Below are 21381 nucleotides of genomic sequence, written 5' to 3'. Positions count from 1 at the left end.
CCTCCAGAAGCCCCTTCTTTGCCTGGAGGGCCCGGGTGACGTCTGGGTCTCCTGAAATTAGTGTCAGTTTGGAAACCAGGGTCCAGTAGTCCCCGAAAGGGCTGATGATTTCCTCTTCTCCAATATACAGTTAGCCTGGCAAAAGGTCACAGGCCACTTTGGAAAAGGCTGGGAGAAAGAGCGACAGCACAGACGTTGAAAATATGGGGGTCCATGGGGCGCCTGGGCGGCTCAGTCGGTTGAGCGTCTGACTCTTGATTTCAGCTCAGGTCATGATCTCACAGTTTGTGGGTTCGAGCCCCATGTCGGGCTCTGTGCTGACAGCACGGGGCCTGCTTGGGATTCTCTCCCTCCATCTCTCTCTCTCTCTCTCTCTGTCCCCCGGGTTGCTTTCTCTCTCTTCCAATCTCAAAATAAATAAACATTAAAAAAAGGAAAGAAAATATGGGGGTCCTTCCTCTGGGGGCCTCAGCCTCCACTTTATTCAAGGGGTTCAGGGCCTGTAAAGTGGCTCAAGTCTGGGGGTTGACTGAGGACCCATGACTTTGCATGTTTATGATTAGGTTAGACTTGTTCACTCGCCCTGGAACTTTCCTGCATATACAGGTCCAGTGAGAGTGCAGTGGGTGTCCTGTTTCACATCTAGGAACACCGCGGTCAACTAGCCAACACCACGGGTCTACACCAGTCACACCGTTCCGATCGCGGTTTTCTATCTCTGCTGTCCGTTATGGCGATCGTGACCATTTGGCCATTGGTGGTGGAGTGTAGCCACTTGGTGCCTGCCCCGGGGGACCCAAGTCTCCCCATTGCATTTAGGTGTCGCAATTTAGTGACTGTGGCTCCTGTTGCAAGGCCTAGCCTACGGAGAAGAATGACCACAGAGCTCCAAGGACGCTGGGGCTGCCCATACAGATTTATTTTCCAGAGTCGTGTCTCCCCTGCCAGGCTAAGTCTCACCTCCAGGCCCTCAATTACCATCCTTTTGGGGAATCCCTGCCCTCTGCCCCTCCATAGAGCCAAACCCTCTTCATCCGCGGTGATATTTTAACTGGAGAACTAACAGGAGATACGAACGCCTCTGCCTTCTGGCCTCTGTCTGTGTCTAACCAACAGTCTTGGGGGCTTTGCTGCGTCTCCTCCCTCCCGGAAGGAAGCGATCCCGACTTTGGGTTTACCCTGTTTCTGCGCGTGTGGTGGTCACAAGACCCCCCCCTACTGAATTCGAAGACTAAATTTTGAGAACAGAGCCTCAGGCCCTCCCCCTCCTCCCTCTCTGGAGGGGAGGCAGGCAGGCCTCAGGGTGCACTTTCCTCGGAGCTCTCACCAGCCTCTCGGAGAGAAGCGGGGCCGGCTGTGGACTCTTCTGGTCTCTTTCCATCCTGTGAAACGTGCATTTTCTGGTCTTGGCTTAATAGTGTAGCTGTGACGCGGCGGGATTACACGTGTGCTGCTGTGAAAAGTGAAATCAGAGCCAGGCGGGACCTCCCCTGAGAAAGGCTGCCTATAAATCGTAAAACCCTTAAATGAATAGCTTAGAGGCACAGGGTTGCCTTGGGTTAGGGTTAATTGGGTCGGGTACAAAGAGTTTTATGTTCATAACTTACTGTCCATCTAGCCTCTTCCTGATTTTCCGCAAGTTATTTTGCTCTGGGGCAAATTCGGATTTGCTTTTCTGACAATGATCGGCCTGCAGCTCGGCTCCTTTCAGCTGTTGGAAACTTGTAATCGGCTCAATATCTACCAGATTTTCTCTCTCAGATGCATCCGTTTCAGATACGTTGAAAGGCAGTTTGAGGGTTTGGTTGCTCTGTTTGAGCCCTCCTTCTCCATCCAGAAAATTGCTTCAAACTTAGGATTTTCGCTTTGGTCTTTTAAAGCCCTGAAAACATTTCTTTTTAATTTTCTTTTCTTTTCTTTTTTTTTTTTTTTTAGTGTTTATTTTTATTTTTGCGAGAGGGAACAGGAGCACACGAGAGGGGGAGGCGCAGAGAGAGAGGGGGTTGGGGGATCCAAAGCTGGCTCTGCACGGACAACAGAGAGCCCCACGCGGGGCTCAAACTCACGATCCCTGAAATCATGACCTGAGCCCAAATGGACACTCAACCGACTGAGCCCCACAGCGCCCCTTTTTAATTTTCTGACCATTCCCTAGCACATTCTCGCCTAAGACTCTAGCCTCCGTAGGTCTGTGTTAAGCTAGCAGCTCAAGCCCAGCGGTGAAGAGCCCAGACTCTGGGCGAGATTTGAGTCCGAAGACCAGCACTGCCACGATGAGCTCTCTTGACTGGAGACCAGCCATCTAACCTCACTGTGCCTCAGTTTCCTCATCTACACGATGGTTCTGACCGCCAGTCATGGCTTTTGTGTAGACTTAATGACATGATATGTACAAAGGGCTACGATGTGCCAGGTGAGTAATGCATGTGCTAAGAGTCATCACAAAATACTAACTAGTAGAGTGGTCTGTGAAGTTCAGGCTCTGGGTTCGATTCCCAGCTCGCCCTTGCTCCAGTCAGGTAAGTTCCCTGTGCCTCAGTTTCCTGCATTGTAAAAGGGAACCCGATTGCATTTCCGCACCAGATTATCATGGTAATTAAATGAGCCAGTATGTGGGAAGTGCCAAGAGCCCTGCCTGGCACATAATAAGCAATCAAAAAAGTGTTAGCCATTAAGATTATAGAGGAGTGGTAAAAAAGCGTTCCCAGCTGCAAAGCTGTCACTTTCTAAATAACCTGCTCATAATAAAATTAACTTTTCTCTTGAAAGGAAACATACACATCGTTCTAATCGCCCAGCTTTCCCTCCTCCTGCGAAGGCAGCTTGCCCGGGCATCCAGAAAAAAAATGACGGAAGGTGGCACAGAGCGCAACCCTGAGACATGTCGACAAACAAGCTCTGCGTTTCCCCATCCACTGCTCGATGGCCCGGTGACCCAAACATAACCGTAACTTGGTCTGGATGAAAAAATGGCAAGGCCATAGTGCCCCCCCCACCCCGGTACAGCTGAAGTGTCTCTGATTTACAGCTGAGAATACTATGGAAATCTGTGAAACGAGAGAAAAATAAACATCATAGAGAGAAGCACAAATCCGGCATCATGGCACCCTGGAAGAAAAGATTGAGGCGTTTCTGTCTGACTTGCCAAGTCCTGATTCTTATCCGCTTCTCATTCTGGGCGATACCCTTCTATTCTTTTCAGCGGTATCTCCACTGTGCTTGCGCTGGTCTAAGGAGATTTCCACGCGTTGTGAGCAGAGATTCTCGATGAAGCCGGTCTTCAATGCGACCGCGTCGGGTAGGACTGCTCCGTGGTCTCTGGAATCCCTGGAAGACATTACAGCTACTCAGCAAGTGGGTCTTGCCATGAATGGTGGGCACGGCACGGTCACACATGTCTGTGCTCACAAAGATAGAATAAGGCAAAACTCGTGTGTGCAAGAGCCTGCGAAGAATTTCCCCCACCATAAACACTGTGGCTCTAAGGGTTTTCTCCTTGCTTACCCTGGCTGGCGCACCTCTAAATGCCTCCTCCATTAGCTCTAGCTCTGGTATTTGTTTATATGGATTGGGGGGGGGGGGGGAAAAGCCTCTTCCTCCACCCCCGCCATCCCCCCCACACACACACACACACACACACACACACAAATAAAACAACCAGAAAGGGGTTAACCCTCGGAGACAACACAAAGCACTCTGGTTTACAAACATTTAATTTCTTGGAATTTTTCCCTCATTCCACAAAACCAGAAAGTGACATGTGTTGGAGAGAGCTCCTGGGAAGGCAGAGCCCCGGGATTATCTCCCACCATGAGTCACGCCCCGGAAATGACAAGGGAGGGGCAGCGTGACACAGCAGAAAAGAGCGTGGCTCTGGCGATGGGGCCACCTGCCTTGGGGGTAGGGATCTCCGCCTTGTCACTGTGGAGCCTGGGGCCCATCACCTCCCCTCTCTGATTTCACCTTCTCCGTGGCTGAAATGAAAGGCTGGCTCTTCTCACCTGTCTGTGCCCCAGGAGCCCCTCAAAGCCCAGGCTCTGCCAGGACTCATCCGGATCAGACAGTGTGGCGTGCGGAGAAACTCGGACACTCCTCCGATTTCTAAAGGTCTCCTGCAACTTCTTGCCTTGTCCTGAGACAATCGACTCGGATGCGACAGTCCCCCCGCTGATGACATGAGCCGAAATGAGATAAAATACAGCTGCTGAGATTCGGCCATTTCCCCTGCCTTGCTCCTCAGAGGCAGGAGTGGAATGGAATTTTTCAAGATTCAAAAGCGCCGTTTCTCCATGGGTGATTCTTCATGATTGCTTTAAATTTACGCGAGCATAAATTCTAACCCCGAACCCTAACGTGAGCCCCTGAAGCCCCTCGACTTTGGAAACTGCTTTTGCCTGCCTGAGCCTTAGTCTCCTCTTACATGCAATGGGGATATTTGGGCACAAGGTGTCAGAGGCTTGTGAAGGGAGATCGTGTGCGCAAAGCCCTTATTCCTTGCCTTGCACCACAGTAACACCCAGGGCCTGTCAGCCAGCATTACATTCTTCTTCTGATTCCAATAGAGTCCCAGGCTGACCCCACTGTGCCCTTGGAGTAAGACAGCCAGAGGCTGTTTGGTGTGGGCCCCTTGTTTTCGCTGAAAAGTGAACACCTTTCCCCCGACTCAGAAACACCAGTGCGCATTCTTAAGACCCGTGATTTGGGTCATGGGAAGAGACACTGAAACTGCGTTGTTTATCTCCGAGCCCTTAGGCAATATTCTTTCCCGCTATTTTTAAGCCTTCTGTCCCCTTCCCCTCCCCAGCCTCACCCTTCCCCTACTTCAACCCCTACAGCCCAGCTCCTTATTCAGCTCGGCTATTTCAGTTTTGGGTTGAATGGTCTAGACAGGAACCAAAAAATGCACAGTCTGCATACCGGTCCCCTTCTGGGCCTCACGATTATCCAAAAAGAGTATAGACACATGGGGCTGATTGAGAGGAATCTCAGTTCCATGAGCTATTCCATCTAAAGCTAGATTCCATGGAATCTAGCGTGTAAGGTGTTCAATGAACCGTCAAAATGCAATATTATGATTGTATTTAGATGTGAATTCCTTTGGCTTTTTTCTATTCTTAAGAGAATATTCTGAAACGATGGCCAATCCCTTAGCTACCGTGGAGCAAAATAGGAAAGATCTGACTTGGGTGGGCCTCTCCAGACCTTGACATGGTTTTGTCATACATCCATCATTCCACCGGTCCTTTGTCATGGTGTAACCCACAACCACAAAATCACAGTTGCATATGGAAATGAGCACTTACTCAGTTCACATACCTGCAGGTTGGCTGATCTCACTCATCCCCCCCCTGGCACCAGGGAGCTAATTGGAGCATGACTTCCTTATAATGATGGCGGACATGGAAGGCTACACCGTCAACCTCACAAACACATCCTGTCTCTGACGCCCTCAGTCTGATCAAATGTCATTGGTCAAAACAAGTCAGGTGATCACGTCCAAGGTCAAAGGTGACGAAGTATACTCTTCTCATGAAAGCATGGGAGGGAGAGAGATACTGTTTCTGAAAAGCGATTAATCGGCCAACACACTCCAAATTCCATCAATCTCTATTGTAACCCTACATGCATCTCTGAGATGCTCTTGGGTAATGCTTTGTAGGGTGAACACAGAAAGGGGGAGATAGTCCTTCCTTGTCCCTCAGCCACAGGAGGAATTCCTTTTCTATGCCTCAGTGTTGCTATCTTGTTTTCAGTCTCCCTGCAGCTGTTAATAATCTCCTGTCTTTGCGTATATGGACACTTCTTATCTCTTGCTAAGTTGAGAATATTACTTGACTGCAACTGAGGCTTCTAATATTTTTGCATCCTGGAGAGCTCCTGAGAACCTTTCTAGACATTGCTTCTTTTGTGTCTTCTCAGATGGTTCTCCAACAACCCCATGCCCCACTACCAGAAGACTAGGTCCCTCTTCTACTCTTGCCTCATGTTTTCCAGGCCTTGATCATGGCATTTATCACCATTGGTTCCATCAGTCCATAAGATTAAGTTTCTAAAAGTATTTTTAAAAATTTTGTTAATGTTTATTTATATTTGAAACCGAGAGAGAGACAGAGCATGAGCAGGGGAGTGGCAGAAAGACAGAGACAGAATCTGAAGCAGGCTCCAGGCTCCAAGCTGCCAGCCCTCAGCACAGAGCCCGACATGGGGCTCGAACCCACGAGCAGTGAGATCGTGACCTGAGCTGAAGTCGGATGCTTAACCCACTGAGCCACCCGGGTGCCCGAAGACTAGTGTTTCTAAAGGTATGGCTAGTATGTCTGTTAGGTCAGAAGTTTCTAGGTCTCTTACGAAATTAAGGTTCCCATGCCCTATTATCAGGAGTCAAATACAAAACATTTAACAAATAATAGGAAATGGTTCCAGTCAGAATGCAAGAGACTTCAAAGCACCCAACTCTGCAAGGCATAACTCATTTGTCTGCCAATTATGGGGGGGTATCCAAGAGGTCTTGGGTTAGGGGTCGGGGCAGTTTCAATGGGTGTGGTGTTCCCAAGACAGTTGGAGAATTTGGTATTTACCAATAAGTAAAGAGTATTTTCATATTTTGACCATCAGGTTAGCCATTCTGGTGTGTTCCTCTTGAACCAAGCCTATCACCCAAGTCTTATTAGTCTCAGTTTCTGGGGGGAAGGCTCCAGAATCTACATTTTCAACAAACTCCCCAAGTGCTTTAGATGCACATTAAAATTCCTCTTTCATGTCTAAATTCCCATGCACAGTCTATTACATGGCTGTTGCGGTCAGGGCATGAGTTCTCATAGAAGAGCCTATCATGGCCGGCTCACCCTGATGTGACACTAACTTTTAGGTTCAGTTCAACACATTTAACTGGCTACTTTATTTTTTCGGTGCCAGTTTCCTGTGGAGGGTAGGGCTCATCCTTTAAAACTAGGTGACACCTGTCAAGATGGCTGACCTATTGAATGAGCTCCCTTAGGGTTGGACAAATGGGAGGAGGAGCCAGAAGGAATAACAAAGAAATTCACACAAAGGGAAGAACGAGGGGAAAGGTCATGAGGTGGGAATGAGCATGACACGTCCAAAGGATTGAAAGAGGGACAATGAGGCTGGAGCTTGGAAAGCAAGTTGGAGGGAGAGCAGTGTTAACAGAGACGGAGAAGTAGGAAGGGACTAGATCTCACAGAGCCTTGTTAGTTACGTTCAGGTATCAGATCCCAGCTCTGCCCTTTGAAGTTCCATCATTTTGTTCCATGACTCTAAGCAAGATCCATGGAGACAGTAATCCCAAATTCTGGACTGGGAAATACCTCAAAGCCACTACCACTTAAGAACTCACTTGAGAGGGGTGCCTGGATTGCTCAGTTGGTTGAGCATCTGATTCTTGATTTGGGGTCAGGTTATGATCCAAGGACCGTGGGATCAGGCCCTGGCTCAGGCTCTGTGCTGACAGCAGGGGACTTGCTTCGGATTCTCTCTCCCTCTCTCTCTGACTCTCCCCTGCACATGTTCGCTCTCTTTCTCTCAAAATAAATAAATAAACCTTAAAAAAAAAAAACTCACCTGAGGAAAGTATTCAAAGTGTTACTTAAAGAGAATACAATGCTTCCAGTCCTACAAACCAGAAGCTATAAACACAAACACCAACAGGGATGGGGTAGGTACCATTCCACAGTACTGAGGGTCAGAAAAGACTACGGGTTGCTGGACAGCTCACACCTCGTTTATAGAAGACAGGTGCTGCCTAAATCTGGTCAAAAGTTGACGGATATGGGGGCGCCTGGGTGGCTCGGTTGGTTGAGAGTCCGACTTTGGCTCAGGTCACGTTCTCACAGTTTGTGAGTTCGAGACCCGCATTGGGCTCTGTGCTGACAGCTCAGAGCCTGGAGCCTGCTTCGGATTCTGTGTCTCCCTCTCTGCTCCTCCCCCACTTGTGCTCTGTCTCTCTGTCTCTCTCTCTCAAAAATAAATAAACATTAAAGAAATTTTTTTTTTAAAGTTCACAGATTGGGGCGCCTGGGTGGCGCAGTCGGTTAAGCGTCCGACTTCAGCCAGGTCACGATCTCGCGTGGTCCGTGAGTTCGAGCCCCGCGTCGGGCTCTGGGCTGATGGCTCAGAGCCTGGAGCCTGTTTCTGATTCTGTGTCTCCCCCTCTCTCTGCCCCTCCCCCGTTCATGCTCTGTCTCTCTCTGTCCCAAAAAAATAAATAAACGTTAAAAAAAAATTAAAAAAAAAAGTTGACAGATATATTTTTTCCATAAAAGTTCAGAATTTAAATTTGTATATGGTATCTCTTGACTTCAAGTATTGGCAACTAACAACGACAAAAAGTTCTAACCATGTAGAGACCAACGAAACACCTCAGCAGGCTGGATTTGGTGGGAGAACTGCCATTTTGCAAATTCTCCATCGTAGGCTCCAAAATCTCTACCCTGATCAGACCAGCACCACAGACAGCCAGGTCCTCTGTGTTCTGGACCCCTACAAATTTGCTTTCATTGGACTGCCCTTTGGTATTCTACCACCAGCCAACGTTCAAGAACAGGATTAAAGAAGCCCAATGAAGTTCCTGTGTTTGTTATAAGGATACCGAGGAAAGTGTCTTTACTTTGTCCCATGGCATCTTCTCTATGAAAAAATATTACAATGATACATTTTCCTTTGCCTTTAACCCCAGGAGTAGTTACACTTACCATGAGCCATGAGATTCTGTTTTCACATTTGACAGACGTCAGAAGTCATGCAAATACAATAATGCGTATAAACCTCTTTACATTAACTGCTAGAAACCTAAGAACAAAGATGATGCCTTGCCTTTAGAAAGTGGCCCGGCTGTAGTAGATGGGTGGGGACACAAGCCTAGTTCTGGCCAGTGAATTGTGGGGAGCGTGCCGCCTCTGAGCTAAGGCATTTCATCGCTGGCTGAGACCCTCCAGAGCTCTCTTTTCATCTGTTAAAGCAACACGTGGGGAGACAGCTGCCCTCTGGTGCTGAGTTCTGGAGCATGAATGGGAGGACCAGGGCCTCCAGTCACCCTTCAGTGAATACAGGCGCAGGTGAGAAATAAACTTGCTGAGTTCGATCACGGGGATCCTGGTTTTCTTCATTAGTGCAGCAAAACTTACCCTCTCCTGACTGGTTCATAGTTAATAAAAATCAATTTAGGGTTTGAACCCAGTGTTGCCTTTCTCCGGTGGCCCCTAGCCACTACCTAATATAGGACAATCAGGAATACCGTCCACTGCACAGATAAGGTCAAATGTAAGAACGTAGACAAAAGCACTCTGTGTTCTAATCATTGGACACATGTCTTATAAAAGCAAGTGATATTGTCAAAGTTAGTGAGGTCGATCTTGCCTCCTTAACAGGGCTGTAAGGTCTATAGGGGAAGGCATTCTGTCCTGGAGTACTTTGAGATCTTAGAGATTATAGGGCACCAACAAGTTCTTGTGGGATCACATTTAGTGGGTGTTGCAAAGGATCAAGAAAATAGCTTTGTGATACAGCATCCTTCTCCCCCATCCCTTTTTTACTGTTCCTCATAATGATAAGAATTTGTCTGTTAATTATTTGGGAGCAAAATTGCTTACCTTTAGAGAGGACAACACACACACACACACACACACACACACACACACACACACAGGAAAGCTCTAGCCTCTAATATTTAGTTCCTGAGAAAGATGTGAGAGGAAGGATGGGGGTCAGGATACACTGTTCCTGGCTCCAGGGATGAGAGATGAAAGTAAATCATGAATATGATCACCAGCGAAGCTGAGAAAGAGCCTATTAATGTCACGTAATCAATTTCAAAAAGATACAGTTGCACTCAGGGTACTTAAACCTTGGAGGTTTCAACGACATCATACCTGTCACATGCCCACAGTGTCACTAATGAGCTTATGTAAATATTTAATCTTCTCTATTTGCATTACTCGGCCCAGCCTCCCTCACCAGCCTCTTCTCCCAGCCTCCTCTAATGCCATAATCCAGCCTCATAGAGCTGTTTGGGTTTCTAGAACTCACTCTTTTCTGCCTCCACCTTGGCGTATGCAACCACCTCCATCTAGACTCCTACTTTGCCTTTCCTTTCTGCTTGCTAAGCAGCTACACATCCTTCAGGACTCAGCTCAAATGCATTCACTTTTGGAAACCTTGCCTACACCATCTACAACCCCCCATCCCCATAGAAGTGTTAGTTTCCTTCTCTTTGCTCTTACACCTTGCTAACGTTCCATAATCCTGAGTCTTACATCTATTTATTTAACAAACATTTATGAAATCTTACTTTGTGCCAGTCATGGGGCCAGGTGCTGAGTACACAGAGGTGAATAAGAAATCATAATTATTTGTGAGTTCACTGACAAGTGTCTTATTCATTTTTCAACTTTCAAGCATCATGAATTTGTAGGATTAAATACACAATGTGTTCTCTTTATATCTGTGTCCACACTCTGCTTATATCCATCGGGACTGCTTTGGAAGTGACAGAAATGCGATTCAGACTAGGTTCGTCACAAAAGGGGATATACTGGCTCATGGATTCCAGGAAAGTTTGGCCATCCACGCTCGGGGAAGGTTTTTTTTTCCCCCCCAGTAAAATTATTTCATTTGGTTTTAATATCCATTTCCAACAGCTTGAAATAAAAATTTCCATGGCCTTCAACTGAACCTTATGCCACTTTTTTAGAATGTCCTATTTTCCACTAAATAATTTCTAAACCACTCTATGTATTCAGGTTTATGTTTAACACTCAGATATGGGTTTTTGGAAGGCCCACAGTCACCAATTCCACGCAGTGGTGAACCCGGGCCTTGGGACCTAAATTTAGGAACAATGAAAACAACACATAGTGATTTGAATGCTATTCAGAATCACTCTCTGTGTTATGTTTGAGCTTCTCTTTTCCTGTTCTTTTAATTTTCATCGCCTGTAGCCTGACTTCTTTGGCATGGCGAGAAGCATGGCCACCAAGACCTCCAGCTTTGTAGCTTACAGCTTTCACCGCTGACGAGAGATTGCTGATCTTGCTTAGTGATAGACTAAAATGTCCCAGGGAAGGATTCTGATTGGCTTAGCCCTGACCACGTGCCCAATCTGGGAGCTACCCAGCTCTAGCAGGAGATTAGAACTATAATTGACTAGGTTGCCTCTGATGTCCAATCCCAAACAACCAACTATGGCTGAAGGGGTAAAATAGTGCAGTGAGGTTCCCAGGAGGAAAGAAAGATGGTAAGCAGAAAGGCTTCGTTCTCTAAGCCACTGGTTCTAACGTTCATTCAACATTCTTTGTACTCTTAGTGTGTTTAAATGCAGACATGAATACTGACAGTGGAGCCCCGAGAAGGCATCAGAAAGGAAGGCATCCTTAGAGTTTAATCCTTAGCGATGGGGCTGCATTTTAACAGAAGGGACGGGAAGTAAATGGCATTCAAGAAAGATGGACATTCAGGAGGAGGAAAAAGCAGGGACCAAATAAGAGGATATGAAATCAACAGGGGGATCCAGAAGATCCAGAAGTTTATATATGAACAGGGTTTCTACTGCCTACGGGTCACAGCACGTAGGTTAGGAGACATGGCTATAAAGGAAGGTGGGATTGAAACTATGAAGGAATTGAATGTCAGGCTAGGGGCTCTGGACTTTATTCAGTCAATAAAAGGGAGTCTTTGAAGGTCTCAGTGCTGGGAACTGAGTGACAAGATCTAATAGCACCTTGGCCAATGGGGAGGGACTTTTCAGAGAGCCTTAATGGGGGCACCTGGATGGCTCAGTCGATGGGGCATCTGACTTCGGCTCAGGTCATGATCTCTCAGCTCGAGGGTTTGAGCCCCGCGTCCAGCACAGAGCCTGGAGCCTGCTTCAGATTCTGTGTCTCCCTCTCTTCAACCCCTCCCCTGCTCACACTCTGTCTCTCTCTCTCTTTCAAAAATAAACATTTAAACAAATTTTAAATTCAAAGAGGCTTAATGGCTAGAAGAATAAATTAGAACTCTCAGTGTCTTTTATTGTTCCCCTTTTGTTAGACACGGGTTCAGAAAAATATTCCTCCATCATTAGAAAACCGTACCATAATGGCTCTTATGATGGCACCCAACACTCAGTCTCAGAGTTGGGGGGCAATAAGGAATAGTAAGGACTGTGGCAAATTAGAGACGTGTATCCCTCAGAAGGAGACAAACACCCCAACTTCATTCCTGTTTCACGTGCAGGGCTGCAGGCCCAGTGTTAGTATATATTCTCAAAATATTACTAATATTAATCTAGAAAAGCTTAAAATCTAGACTTTTGCATAACATCCTGTGGGTTCTTTTTTTCCCTCACATTGGCTCAGATTTTTAAAACATTCTATAGGCTAAACGAAACACGTCTGTGGACCCAATTTGTCCCAAGGGCCATCAGTTTCAGACCCCTGGATTCGCGCCGATCCAGAATAAATATCGATCTGGATCTCTGGATACCTTTACTGTCTGACCCTTCTATAATTTCCACCAGAGGATTCAAACAGGAGCGCAAGGAAAAAGGACGTCGTGGGCAAGAAGGGATTCGAAGAGCTGTAGTTTCTCATGTGAAATAACTAGATTAGAATAAAGACAAAAGAGATATGTAGAAAGCTCATAAAGCCATGGATGGCTTTAAGCTTTTATTTTAATTGTAGTTAGTTAACGTAGAGTGTGAAATTAGTTGCAGGTGTGCAGTGTAGTAATTCACAAGTTTCATCACCCAGTGGTCACCAGGACAAGTGCCCTCCTTAATCCCTGCCACCTTTTTCACCCATCTCCCACCCACCTCCTGTCTGGTAACATCTGTTCTCTACAGTTAAAAGTCTGTTTCTTCCTTTTTTTTTTTTTTAATTTTTTTTTTTTAACGTTTATTTATTTTTGAGACAGAGACAGAGCATGAACGGGGGAGGGGTAGAGAGAGAGGGAGGCACAGAATCCGAGGCAGGCTCCAGGCTCCGAGCTCTCAGCACAGAGCCCAAGGCGGGGCTCGACCCCCACAAACCGTGAGATCATGACCTGACCCAAAGTCGGATGCCTAAATGACCGAGCCACCCAGACTCCCCTAAAAGTCACTTTCTTGATTTGTCTCTCTCACTCTCTCATATTGTTTTTCCCTTTGCTTGTTTGTTTTGTTTCTTAAATTCCACATGTGAGTGAAATCATATGGTATTTGTCTTTTTCTGATTGACTTATTTCATTCAGCATAATACTCTCTACCTCCATCCATGTGGTTGCGACCACATATTTTTGCATCTTGACCCTTAAGCTAGGAGTCTGATGTTTAATTCTCGATGACATTTTTTCATCGATGTTACTGGGAAAATAAAACAAAAAAAAAAGAAAAAGAGACTGAGGTCCAGTAAAATGGAATGAACTCGGGCTTTGGAGTTTGAGAAATCTGAATTAAAATGACTGATTTTGATAAGAACATTTATCACAGGGGCGCCTGGGTGGCTCAGTCTGTGAAGCATCTGACTTCGGCTCAGGTCACCATCTCCCAGTTCGTGGGTTCAAACCGCTTGTCGGGCTCTGTGCTGACAGCTCGGAGCCTGGAGCCTGCCCTGGATTCCGTGTCGCCCTCTCTCTCTGCCCTTCCCCCGCTCATACTCCGTTTCTCTCTCTCTAAAAATAAATAAACATTAAAAAAGAAAAGAACAGGGGCGCCTGGGTGGCGCAGTCGGTTGAGCGTCCGACTTCAGCCAGGTCACGATCTCGCGGTCCGTGACTTCGAGCCCCGCATCAGGCTCTGGGCTGACGGCTCGGAGCTTGGAGCCTGTTTCCGATTCTGTGTCTCCCTCTCTCTCTGCCCCTCCCCCGTTCATGCTCTGTCTCCCTCTGTCCCAAAAATAAATAAAAAACGTTGAAAAAAAAAATTAAAAAAAGAACATTTATCACAAAGCTTACAAGCTTGTATCATTTACCTATTGCTAAATGACACCGAATGACACACAACTACAAAAATATCAGCATCATGCAACCATAAGCATTTACTGTTTACGCACTCTTGGAGTTCGCCGAGCTTGGTCGGGCTCATGCTTCTTTGAGTTTACTCTGTTCGGTACATCTCTCATCACGCTCTTTCCACGAGCAGCCTACCATGCCCACGACCTTCTCACGGTGACGACAGAAGTACAGGAGAGCAGACGGAAACATGCAAGCCTTCTTGAAGCGTTGGCTCGCCCCTGGCGTACCTTCACCTCTTTTAATTAGCCAAAGTCTGGCAGAGGGCACGCCTAGAGACAGGTATAAAGAATATTTGCAGTCTACCATACATACCCCAAACTGGAAACAGCTCAGATGTCAACCAACCCAGCGCGGACGAATAAATCAGGATACAGCCCCCAAATGGAATATATTGTAGGAATAAAGAGGAGGAAGGTGCCATGGCTTCACTCAGCAATATGGATGAATCTTATCGGCCTAGTACCAAAAGAAAGGAGAAAACACAAATGAATAAATACAATACGCACCTATCTTGTAAAGTTCAAAAAGAAGGAAAGCTTGGGGCACCGGGGTGGCTCAGTTGGTTAAGGGTCCAACTTTGGCTCAGGACACGATCTCATGGTTCGTGAGTTCAAGCCCCATGTCGGGCTCGGTGCTGACAGCTCAGAGGTTGGAGCCTGCTTCGGGTTCTGGGCCTCCCTCTGTCTCTGCCCCTCTCCCACTTCCTCATTTTGTCTCTCTCTTTCAAAAATGAATAAATTAAAAAAAAAAAGTCAAACTCAACTATATTGTTTATAGATACTCACATAGGTGGCAAAAACATAAAACAAAGGAGGAAAATGATGATCAGAAAAGTCAGAACGGTGGCTAGTCTCTTCTAGGTGTCCTGGTCAGAAAGGAACAAAAGAGGGATACAGATTTCTCTCTCTTGACCTGGACTGTACTTACGCAGGCAGCTGCTTTGTGATGATTTGTTCAACTGTACATTTATAGTTAAAAAATGTTTTTTCTGTATGACTGTTTTTATTTCCTTGTAGTTGGCTTTTTTAAAGTTCAGTCCTGTTTCAGATTCTGTGTCTCCCTCTCTCTCTGCCCCTCCCCCGTTCATGCTCTGTCTCTCTCTGTCTCAAAAATAAACGTTAAAAAAAACTAAAAAAATAAAGTTCAGTCCTAGCTCAAAATGAAAAACTACGAATTATGGATGAAAACCGTCCCCTTTTGCTTCTTTTCAGTGATGGGATGATCTACGCGTCACAACCTCCATTGTCTCTTCGGTGACATCAAGGGAACAACAGTCGCCACTCAGGCCTGTCCTGGGGAGTAGATGAGAGAGTGCACAGGAGAGGGTTTTTCCTTCATACTTAATAAACAGTTGCAGAGAAGGAAAATATGTCTTCGACACCAGAAAAAGGGAGGAAGACTCCATCCTGTTCCCTGGAGGTGTTTCTCGCGTGTTCTGGTTGCTTGAAGAAGAAGAACACAAAAAGGCAGAGGAGGGACTTAGACTCAAGTCTACATGATTCAAGGGGAGGAGCCCCAAGAACCCAGAACACAGCCCAAGATGAGCCACCAGACAGTGTGGGAGCCCCTGGTACATTTGGGAAGCCCACCTGAACCCGGGGTGCTTGAATGATTTCTCAAGCTCACCGTCCCTACTCTTCACGTGCGAAGAAAACGAACTTCTTGGTCCATAATTCCACCGACGACTCTCGGAGGGGGGGGGCGCGCGAGCTTGGTGTGGCCGGCCACTTGACACAGTGCTCCTGCCTGACCGCCAGATGGGTCCTCATGGGAGGTCTGTCCCCCAGAGCAAATGGTTATCTTCAGACCCATTCTTCAATTTCCCCTCTTATCAGCAGAGGAATGTGGGGAGGCTGTCCGCATTCGCTGGGTAGGCATTTGGGACTTTGTGAGGGTGAGCGCGTCAGAATGGGGGGCTTGCAGGCCTCCAGCACATTTTCAAGTTAGGTGAGTGAGACCTGCCACGGTGGAATTCTCTGGGCCAGAAGAAAGCGTGAGCCCCTGAGATCGCACAAATATTATTAAAAAGAACTAGGACTTTTGAGGCCTTGCTGTTTGCAAACACGCCCTTAAGAGCTTTACACCAACGACCTCACCAATCCTCAGCCAACACTTTCAGCCAGCAACCAGGTACTATTCTTACCAACCCCCCCCCCCCCCCCGCACCACCACCACCCGCCTTTAACTTAAGAGAAAGTGAGGCAGGGAGAGATGGTATTTGAGCCTGAAGTGACAGGCAAAGTGGGGCAAGATGGGGCTGACAGATGTGTCCGCGTGGTGGGCAAGATGGCGCTGACAGATGTGCCCGCGTGGTGGGCAAGATGGCGCTGACAGATGTGCCCGCGTGGTGGGCAAGATGGCGCTGACACGTGTGCCCGCGTGGTGGGCAAGATGGCGCTGACAGATGTGTCCTCGTGGTGGGCAAGATGGCGCTGACACGTGTGCCCACGTGGTGGGCAGCCTTGATCTGAGCAGCGCTGAGAGAGGGTATGGGGCAAAGTGGGTACAGAATGGTGCCTGTGACCAACTTTCCAGACCTCTGCTCAGTGCCTTTGTTCCTTCTCAGACATCATACAAGCACACACACACACACACACACACACACACACACACACAGACACTTTCGGATTTAAGTGGAAAACCCATTCCGAAACCAACCACACAGAAGCCAGTCTTTGCTTCCCCACTGTTTCAGATCTTTTGCTCCAACACGTAGGGTCTTGGGCACAGAAACTAGAGAAATCGACAGGCCGCCTTTGCAGCCAGCCAAGGTCACCGTACCGTTTTCTGGCCTCTTTGGGCTCATGAGTTGCATTTCATCTGCTCTGGAAGTTGCCCTTTCTTGCTAGAGAGAGAGCTGTGGCAATAATCACTGAGAACAGGTACAGCCCTCCTGAGCTCCTTTCCCACCCCTCCCCCAGCCCTGCCACAGCTGTGGGGGCCTGGTCCTCTCTACTTTATAGAGAAGGAGAATTCCAAGGAGAACGTCGGGCTGGTTTATTTTTAATTGTTGACCTCCAAGCCCTTCTGTTTGCATCTGTTTATTAAATTGCGAGCTCAGCTGTGAAATGCCCTTTATGATGTTGTTTTATTGGTGGGCCATTCAGGGACCCAGCGCCACACAAACAGGATAAATATTTTTCTTTGCAGCACACACCCCACGTCGGGGTCCACGGAACAAGGGAAGCGAGGATCGTTTGTTTACGAGCTCTGATTCATTCATTACTTGGCGAGGAGCTGTAAAATGTAAATCTCACATTCCGCAGGACAATCCCTGCGCCAGCTTGAGCTCATTTGGAGGTGTGATGTTCCACTCAAAAGGAGGCTGTTAATTTTATTGACCAAATTTGGAAAGTGGGAGCTCCGAAATTAAATAGAGCCTTTGGAAAAGAAATGAACGTTTAGACCTGGAGAGTGGTGGTCACATGGTTTGGGGTTTCTGTCCCCCACCCCCAGCCCCGCCCCCACCCCCCGGAAGGAAACTTCAAATACCCATGCTGTTTGCAGAAAGCTTGGAATTGCTGCCTGCCTCATCTTCTAGTTTCAAAAGATTTGATCGCTCCGTGATGGGTTTGTCAGTATTAATTATAGCAACCTTTATGGAGCGCTTAGTTCCCTGCTTTAAATATATCATCTTGGGTAATTCACACAGGCACCCTCAGGGGTTTGTGCTATTGGTGCCCGGGTGATACAGCCTGGAAACCGAAGCTCGGCGTGGAGAAGGCGTTTGCGTGGGGCCGCCCCGAGCTGAGACTCAGAATCAGATCTGCTCCAGGACTCGGGCGCCGCTCTCCTGCTCTCTGTTTGCCATCTCCGTGTCACTAAAAAGCTGGGTTTCCTGGTGCTTTAGAAACAACCTAAGTTCCCAGCAGTTACTAAGCAGCTACGGGCTGCAAATTCTCTCCGCTTGCTCCATACTCAGAACAAAAAAAGCGATCTGACTTGCCCAAAGATGTCAAGAGCCACACGCTATCCTCGCTGCCGGCCTGCCCCCCCCCCCACCAAGAGTCAGGCACAGGGTCCAAAAAGAAGAAATACCTTTAACTCCAAAGGGCACCCTTGGAGTTCCTTGGGCCCCACTGCACTCTTCTCTAAGCCTGGCAGGAAAGGGTAAATTGAAACCGAACGAGCCAGGGTTGTGCACTCAGTCTTAGATGGCAAGGTGCATTCGGGGCTCAACTGGGGTGTTTACCCACAGAATGAGTGGGCCCATGTCAATATTTGGACTTGGAGAAGGCCCAGTTTATAATTGTACAGACTTGCCTCTGAATTGGGCTTTGAAACATCCGTTTGCCATGATCCTTCAAGGCCTCATTCTTTTCGTAGGGGGAGGCTATTTAGGGAGATTTTCTTTAGAAAGGTTGCTGGGGGCCGGCAGAGAAAAAGGAAGACAAGTTCAGGATGTGATATGAAAATTCACAACGTGGTTTGTAAAAAAAAAAAAAAAAAAAAAAATGTAAACCACGCCACAAAAGCTCTCCCATCAAGAGATGTTATTGTTGGTCGAATGGTAGCAACCATCTGGGTCTTTTTTAATGGCTAGGGGCCCTTCTGTGGATGGTACAGATGCTTCTTTTGTGATTGGTGCGATCTTGTAAATAGTTAAAATATTTACCAAGGCACCTCCGAGCTGGAGCTATCCCATTTTATTATTTATACCTTTTCAGAGGGACAAAAATGGAGGTGTCCCCTAAACGTGATGGATTAGGTTTATAAACAGCCATTATGGCCGTCAACCATCGAATGTCAGCTTCTCCTTTGTGTCTGTGCATTTCTAAGCTACCCAGTGATCCATGCATAAGATAGGAGGTTAAGAATGCGCGGAGAAAAGGCGTGTTGGCTCCAAGCAAGATGTATCTTCTGCTGATTAGAAATACAGCTGTAGAAAGTGAGGGGGACCCTGGGCAGGAGGCGAGCAAAAAGGGACGTGCGTGTGCACGTGTGTGTGCGTGTGTATGTGTGCATGCGTGTGCGCGCGCGCGTGTGCAGGAGGAAGAAAGGGAGCTGAGAAGTGCCGAAGTCACTGCAACCTGACACGCCGCATTTGGGTTCTCACCACTTGAGACTGGAAACCTGCAAGACCTCTACCTGCCAGCACCCTTCAGCTGTTTCCTTAAGTGACTGCAGCTGGCTTTTGTTTTCCCAAGATAAAAATCAGGAAATGCAAAAATTAAATAGGATTTGAGAAGAAAAGAGGATGGGCCCTCCTGGGAAAGAAAGGAAGGAACGAGCCAGCAGGTACCAAGACTTTGCCGGCAGAGGGAGAGCCCCTCTCGTCTCGGTGGTAATTAAGGAAAACAGCTTAAAACGGGGCGGGGGCCGCCTGTGTCGCAGATGACCTGTGCCCTGCCTAGACGCTTAACTGGACTGCCTCACCCCCAAAAGTCAGACCAAAAGTGCTGGCTACAGTTGGATTTAGGAAAAGGGGATCTTTTTCAGTCAAACTATTCAGAATTCGTAACAGGATACTTTGTCAGTGTAATTAATGGGAGGAAACAAAGTTAACTTTTCTTGCAGGTAAAGGGGGTAAATGCAAATTATATTATTGTTGGCCCATGATTGCTGCCCGTGTGTTGGGAACAGTTTCTGCCAAAGAGTGGCTTCCATTATATTTTTTTACTCTGAAATCCCGGCTCCTTTAATTTCTCAGAGTTCGTCACTGATTTCCTGCCACGCTGCAAACAACGCTGGCAACTTTGTGCCCGGATGGCTGGGAGGGAAGCTTAGAATTAAAAGGCAGAGGAGCTCATGCTTGCTTTAGAAAGGGACAGGCTCCGTACGGCTGAAACAGCACGGAGCCACTCCAAATGTAGATTAGAAATAGAACTTAGGTACAATATTTCCTAGCCGTCTCCTGTAGGACTTAATTAAGAAATTGTGACCTCAGTTATTGATTTATTTACTTATTCACTCATTTATTGGGGGGAACTTGGATGAGAACTTACTGATGGAACGAATATTAAATTCTATGTCTCCACGGCTTTGCAAATCAAAGAAAAAAAACACTTGGAAAACAGTTAAGAACCTAACGCACTTCCTCCTCAGATGAGTCAGCAAGGGACTACTCCATCCTGAGGGTCCCTCCTTGGGTGTTGTTGTTTTACCACCTCCTAGAGCAATATCACACACACACACACACACACACACACACACACACACACCAATCAGGGTGGTGTCTTCCACATTAGTATGCTGGCCCATCAACTAATTTGCCTCTGTAAATACTGGGATCTGAATCGCACCACTGTTGTAGCTACAGACTAAATAATTTCTCTCATCACACTCTTTGGAGAGAAAAAGAAAGAAAAAGACACACACACACACACACACACACACACACACACACACAATTTTCTAAAGAGCTTTCTCACTTAGCCGACCCTACTCACTCGCAGGCCCAGTGGATGATGATCTGACTCAGTGGGAAACATCGTCTATAAACCAGACTCTCTTAATAAACCTCCTTTAAGACAGTAATTTTACCACGTCTCATGGATTATAAGTAATACTAATAATTTTTATCAGCCTCCCCTCACGTAACACTCACAAAAGCCTAGCCGGGCTCGTCCGGTGGTTCCCTTGGCAAATTCTGAAACACAAATATGCTCCCTCCTGTGTTGGATTCCTCCTCCCCTGAATCTCACCCATTCATGAGTGAATTAGAACTTTCGGTAACTCAGAAAAAAGTTAACAAAGCAAAAAGAACTTGGAATGTTTCAAGCAGTTGTCCCAAACGGTTCAACCATTTGGCCAAACATTCTACATGTTTATACAAAAATGAAAGGCATGTATGTTATAAATCACATAGTTCATAGGACCCATCAACACAGCCCAGATGTACAGAAGCCACTAATTGTATCCCTCCCACAGCCCTTGCTCTCCTAACGCACACACTCATGCACACACACACAAAAACACACACACGGGCGCACGCGAGCTAAAATACTACATTTAAGTCTGAAAAAAACACAAAACTTCCAAAAGGCTTATTCTTCTGCTCTTTTGGACAGCCACGGACAGCTACTTTGAGAATGGTTCTAATTATCTTTATAAGAAATAGGAGACTTGTATTCTCATTGACATCCCCCCCCCCCTCCTTCCATCTACGCTGGAGCTTTAGAATATTCCTGTGAGGAACCAGCTCCAGAAACCGTGCTGACCTCTCTCCACGTTAGGGATGTAGGGCGGCCAACCAAAACACCAGCGAGGAAAATCCCCAAGCAGGGCTATCTGATTTAACAAACAAAAATACAAGATACTCAGTTAAGTTTGAGTTTCAGATAACCAATAAAAACGTTTTTAGTATAAGTATGTCCCCATGTGATATTTGAGATGTACTTATACCTAACGGGCAAACCTACCCCGGGAGAGCCTGAGACCAGATATAAAACACCT

At 46.9% G+C, this 21381-nt stretch overlaps 1 long non-coding RNA gene across 1 annotated transcript; it reads right to left on the bottom strand.

Moving 5' to 3' along the window:
* Positions 1-13983: 13983 nt before the first annotated feature.
* On the bottom strand, positions 13984-20731 carry LOC121010011 (uncharacterized). Its single transcript, XR_005780961.1, has 3 exons — positions 20534-20731; positions 14332-14442; positions 13984-14255 (listed from the first exon to the last, which is right to left on the bottom strand). It is a non-coding gene; the product is annotated as an uncharacterized LOC121010011 (long non-coding RNA).
* Between the last annotated feature and the right edge of the window lie 650 nt (positions 20732-21381).

This window comes from Herpailurus yagouaroundi, unplaced genomic scaffold, assembly GCF_014898765.1.
Source record: "Herpailurus yagouaroundi ecotype Mexico unplaced genomic scaffold, PumYag 190, whole genome shotgun sequence".
NCBI classification, from domain to species: Eukaryota; Metazoa; Chordata; class Mammalia; order Carnivora; family Felidae; genus Herpailurus; species Herpailurus yagouaroundi.
Note: the sequence above shows the minus strand (reverse complement) of the source record. Positions and strands in the feature narration are given on the sequence as shown.